The following is a 6094-nucleotide window of genomic DNA, read 5'->3' as shown; positions in this document are numbered from 1 at the left end:
CATTGTAATTACATGTATTTTAAATGTGCACTGATCCCATACAACACTGATTCGTTATTTAGTTCAGGAAAAGATGCAAATAAGCCTCTGTACACTGAAGAAAGCGTAATGTAGCTTTAAGAACCTTGGTAAAATAAAAAAGCACCCGTACTTTCTGACAGTATAGAGTGGCGATTCATACACATTTCCTTGTGTCTTACCTGATGATTTAACAGCTCGATGAGTTCCATGTTGGATCTCAACCTTGACTGGATGTCTTCCATTCTGCTGCAGTTATTGGTGAGCAGGTTCCTGTGTACATTCCTGCACATAAAAGACAGAAGGGACAAAGAAGGAGGACTGAGAGGAGAGAGACACAAGTCGCTTTGATGAGTGCTTTCAAATAGCAGAGCGGCGATTCATCGTCTTCTGAAAGGGACGCTGTGGCACATTATGCCGTGACCTTGTTTATGAAAAAGAAAAAAAAATTCATCGCAGTCAAATTGGCATTTTCTTCTTTTAATTCAAAGGGCAGCAAGGTTATTAACAAATGTGGATGAGGCAAAACTTCAATACCCCAAATAACATTAACACAGGAGCAGACAAGGACTAAGAAGAAAAATAACGAGGAGAAGACCAAGAACGTACTGTCTAGTTATTAAAAAGGCTTCATGAATGATGTCCTACTCCCCATAAGATCTCTTAAAAAGAGATGGCCATCTAATTAATGATCTATAGTCCACACCGCATAATGTAGGCTTTTCTTCCAGTTCTCCAAACAGCCCATTTTATGCCTAGATGAACTCGCCCAGTTAAAAGCTGCATTCTTGTGCAACTTTGGAAATACTTTTCGCTGTTTTATGAGCGACATCATCAGCTCTTGACTTTATCGCTTATTAAACTATTCAGAATGCTAATTTGCCTGTAAAGAAACCCCTAAGTCTTTTATAAAATGTATATAAAAAGCAATGGATGGGTAGAGGTCCATCATGCTTGAATTGCATATTCATCTTTAATGAATTGTACCCCCCCCCCCCTCACCGCATTCCAACTTTGTACCCTATTAGTGATGACAACTTACAAAAAAGAGAAGAAGAGGAAACTAAACTAAACCAAGACGCTATTGGCCATTATGAAGATTTACATATAAAAGATCTCATCTGACAATCCTAACAGTCCACTTCTGGGATAATAATAATGCTTGTTGGCTAATTTTCATCCCAAACCGCTTCTTATCAATCAGTATTAAAGAACGCAGTCCAGCGGAGCACATGGCCATAAACCAGATGCCAAGGAAAATAAATAAAACCCAATATCAGCGCAAGATCAACAAAAGCTTTTCTTAATAAAGAAAGCCAGACTAACCCAGGCCTATATAACCCAGTAATCCACAGCACACAGTAATGAGGCCTCATTTCCCAGCATACAAATGGTACATCCAGAGTACAAGAGCTCCGAATTAAAAGAAAAGAAAGGGGGGGACATGGAGGGTGGGTTTCAGTACTTGAGTTTCTGACGAGATTTAGAAGATCAGAAAGAGCGCGTTCCGTTCCAAGTCCTCATCAGCCAAATATTTAATATCTGCCGTGTTTCTGCCAGACGTCATTTTAAAATATGAACTTGCGCCATATACCCTATACTAATTGCACCTTCTCTGCTTTCCCTCTGTCTGGTTCTGGAGAAGAAAGAAGTCTTTGCTGATTCAAATATAACCTTCATCCATCTATTAGGACAGCAACACATCCCGCCAACCAGCATAATCATTTATCTCTGTTCTTTGTGTCCCAGGCATTAATAAACAAGGCCCGGCATAATAAATCCTTCATCGCTGAAAGTAGCCTTTTCATTCAAACTATTTTCCTCCATTTTGGAGAGAGTCTACAATTCTAGGATGGAAAAGGATCTGGAATAAACACAGATCATGTAAACTCATAACCAAATAAATAATATGGATTTATAACAGAAATGATACTATGGCCAAGTTTGTAGATACCCACTCATCCAGCATTGTTTCTGAGATGAACAGTATTAATGGTGGTTCATCCCCCCTTCGGGGTGGCAGTAAAAGTCCTAACTTCTCTGGAAACGCTTTACACAGCAGATTGGACAAATTGCTGTGAGGATTTGATCACATCCAGTCACAAGAACATTTATACTGACATTGGATGATTAGTTTTGCTTCACCAATGACATTCAGACTCATCCCAATGGTACTGGATTGAGCTCTGTCACTCTGGAGAACACAATTCCACACCTCCATAGCCCCATGCTGTTTTTGAAATAACCAGCACTGCTCTTTTTTTAGCACTCATAGACCCATGCAGAATCCTGTAGTTAACCATCTGAAAGTCAGGCAATAAGCTCCTATAAACACACAAAATTATTCACACAGTGCTGAACGAAGATGGAAAAAAAATGCTACCAATTGTTCAAAACCTCAAAACACACTCAACACAGTCGCAGCACCAGCAAAGCTGTGAGCTAGGGCAACTAATGTTCGTTGAAGATGTGATTTAGTGAAAATATACAGTGCGGCAGAGATCACTTACAAGACTCTGGAATGTGGCCACATGCCTCAGTCTCCAAATTCCAATCAGCAGCCCTGTAATTTCGCTAATTAGCTGGGGATTTGATGACAACTTGACTGGATTATGGGGTGGCTGATGCCTTCTGGTGTCTGAGCGCTTCTCGCCTCATGTTTACAGTAATCCGCAGTTGTAATCGCTTGCCGTTTGCTAATTAAGAGCAGATAATTGTGGCTTGATTTAACGACCTTATGGTGACTGCTGACAAATTGTTGCAGGCCGAGCAGCTGTTGAGAGAGAGAGAGAGAGAGAGAAGCACAGGGGTACTACTCTGAAGTGAAGAGATGAGCAGCAGACAGTTTGCTTTGCACATGGCCCTTTCCCCGTACTCACTTAGCGCCAGCTCTGCCAAATACACTTGCTGACATAAAAATAAACTCATATGCACTAGCATGTGTACCATAATAACATCTGTAAGGCAGATACAATAAACATTTGTGGTTGGCTTAAATCAGAGATGATAAATGCATAAATGCATACTCAAGTAAAAGCTCTACTGCTGCCATCATTCAATGACTCAAGCAGAGTTTAAAGCCAAAGTGAAGCTTAACTCTCACTTCTGATCGGAAAGATCCACAGCTGTTTCTGTCCATCCTTCCAACTCTACACTATGGGCCTGAAACAATGTGCTTCACTTGATGCACATTCATCATCTGAGATTTGGAGTGAAGTTTATGGATTGATCAGTTTAGTTTGTAATTTGGATTATTTACCACTAACATTTGGACTTTCAATGTTTGGTCTCATTTTATAGTATGTGTCACACCCTCGTCTTGTCATGCCTGTTTTCCTCGCCATGTGCTCTCTCTGCACATGGCTCTGTCTGTTGTTGTCCTTGTCTCCGCCCATGTCCCACCTTTGTTCCGCCTCCTCGTCTGTGTCTCATTTGTTACCCTGCACCCTCATTATCTGTCTCAGGTGCGTCTCGTCTGTGTTTTGTATTTAAGTCCCATTCTCTCAGTTCCTCTGGTTGGACATTTCACCTTTGTTTTGTGCTCTCTGGTCTGTCTGTCTTGCCTATTTCTCATGCCCTCCAAGTCAGTCTTTGTATCTCAGTTGTCTCTTTGTCTATTTGTGTGTTTACTCTGTTTATGTCTAGGTTCAAGTTTAGTCTGTTTAGCTTTCTTTGTCTGTTTAGTTCTAGCTGTTCAAGTGTCTATTTAGCTCTGTCTGAGATTAGTCTGTTTCTCTCTCTGTATGTTTAGCCCCCTCTACCTAGGTGTTTCTGTCCAGTTCCCTGTCAGTCCAGTTCCCTTTCTCTATCCAAGTCATTGTTTCCAAGTTTCTCTGTCTTGGTCTTTCTTTGTTTAAGTTTTCTCTCTTATTATCTTAGTCTGTCTTTGTATGGTTATCTTGTCTTGTAAATAAAAGTTACTGTGTTTTAGCAAGTGCGTCCGCCTCCGTCAGTCCGCCCCATGATACGTGACAGTATGTGTGTCTGTAATTACAGCTTAATAACGCAATTCACTGTTACAGATGGACTGCAGTAATACAGCTTATGTAAATACACAAGTGTACAAACTTTAGTTATTATTCCTGAAATGTCATGAATAAACACTGATGTGGGTGTATTACAGAGGCTGTACTACTGTAATTCATCTGTAAAAGTAGACATCACCAGTGGTCACACTGTTAATGCATGCATTGCTAACTACACGGTTATTAGAAACACAATAGGTAGTGGGACAAACTGATCTCTGTAAAACCGGGCTCCGTTATACATGCAGAAAGAAGATAATTTGTGGAAATGTTGATATCATAGTTTTGTTGCTGAGGTGTCTGTGTAATGCTTTATTTAAAAAAAAAATAAATGAAAGAACAGCTTCTGATTTTGCATAGCACTGTATAAATCAATCCAAAATCCATGTAATTGAATAAGTGTACCTTGTTACTACCAAGCAGAGTGAGGCGGAGATTTGGTTGACCACATAAATGACCAGGGCTGGATGCCCTCAAGTCTTTCATACATTATGCATTCGTTTCCAATAAGGGGCAGATTAGCAGCTAATTTTAGCAGCTAATTCAGGTTATACTCAAATTTAGCAACTCTCATCTGCATAGAAATCTAAAATATGAATGAACACCTGGATGTATAGCCTGACAACAGGCTCCTTATAGAAGCAGCTCATAAGGAACGTTTAATAAAGCTTTCTCATCGCGCTGATTGCCACCATATCACTCTCCTGGAAGGGACTGAATTGAGATTTTAAAATTGCATAATGATATTATGCTGATATATGAGCTCCAATCTGACAGCCGTGCAAATAATATAACTTATCTGCCTATATACAAACCACAGGGCAAAAAAAAAAAAAAAAAAAGCAGCTATGAAAATGAGACATAATTATAAAAGCAAAAGGATCATAAATTTCAAAATGGAAGTAGCAGCGGTGGAATAAACGCAGAAGGCTTCCTCTACCTTCCTTATCAACTCAATTTAGATGATTATATTCGCTTCTATCAGAATCTAATCGACAGATCTATATGAATAGCATTTTCTCAATTATTAAAATAGACAAAGGGAGCGATTCATCTTGCTGTCAGCCCTCTAATGCTATCATTAAAATGACTGACAGCCCGGGAGCAGCATTTGAAACCAATAGGAGTCAAAACAAATGAGCAGACTATGAACACAAACCCTGGTTGGTCATTAAGAATGCACAGAGGCCGACACACAGCACTTAATGAGGGTTAGGCCCTGGGAGGGTCAGCAGATAGAGGCAGGTACTCAGGCCAGTCCCATTCCCTTTTTAATCTTTTATTCCTCTAATGAAACTAATAGAGAACTCACCGCTGATGATTATCGTTTAGCAGTGACTGGGAAGTATTTGTTTGGAGTTTCATCATTTTTGCTGTAACGTGGCATTCATTATTTATAACTGTGATGTCACCCAGCGTAGACAGACGGATGGACGGGTGATCTGCTTTTTTTTTTTTAAATCTGTATTCATTAAAGTCACACCACTAGAAGGCGAGGGGAGAAAACTCCTCATTAAACTACACTCAGGGCCTACAAATGTACCTTCACATATATGCACTAATAATCAGATTATCACTTTCTGTAATATTTCTGTATCATTACAAACATAATATAAGACCTACAACAATAATATTGTAGTTTACACACTGAATTTGTTTATTAAATCCAACTCTATGTATTATATATGCAAAAAATAAAAGCCCATGGTGAGATATGTGTCACAAACGCTTTATACAGTGTGGAAAATTCCCTACACTGATTTATTCTATATTTTAAATCATGATGTCCCTAAGTGACACGTACTGAACATCCTAGAGGCAGTTTGTGAATTTGTGTACGTGTGACCTCGGGTATAGAACTTGAAACTGTGAGTTAGGGCTATGGGCAGGAAGAGCTCCCATCATGCATTGTGGGCCCACCATTTTCACTTTATTGAGGTTTTATTTTTAATTGTTGTGTGCTGTGAGGGTGGGAGTAATATATATGATGCTTTTAGGTTGTTTATTGGTGTTTGGACCTATTAGGTCTTTCTTTGTAGCGAGAACTGTGT

The sequence above is a fragment of the Hoplias malabaricus genome, chromosome 1 (genome assembly GCF_029633855.1).
Source record: "Hoplias malabaricus isolate fHopMal1 chromosome 1, fHopMal1.hap1, whole genome shotgun sequence".
NCBI classification, from domain to species: Eukaryota; Metazoa; Chordata; class Actinopteri; order Characiformes; family Erythrinidae; genus Hoplias; species Hoplias malabaricus.
Note: the sequence above shows the minus strand (reverse complement) of the source record.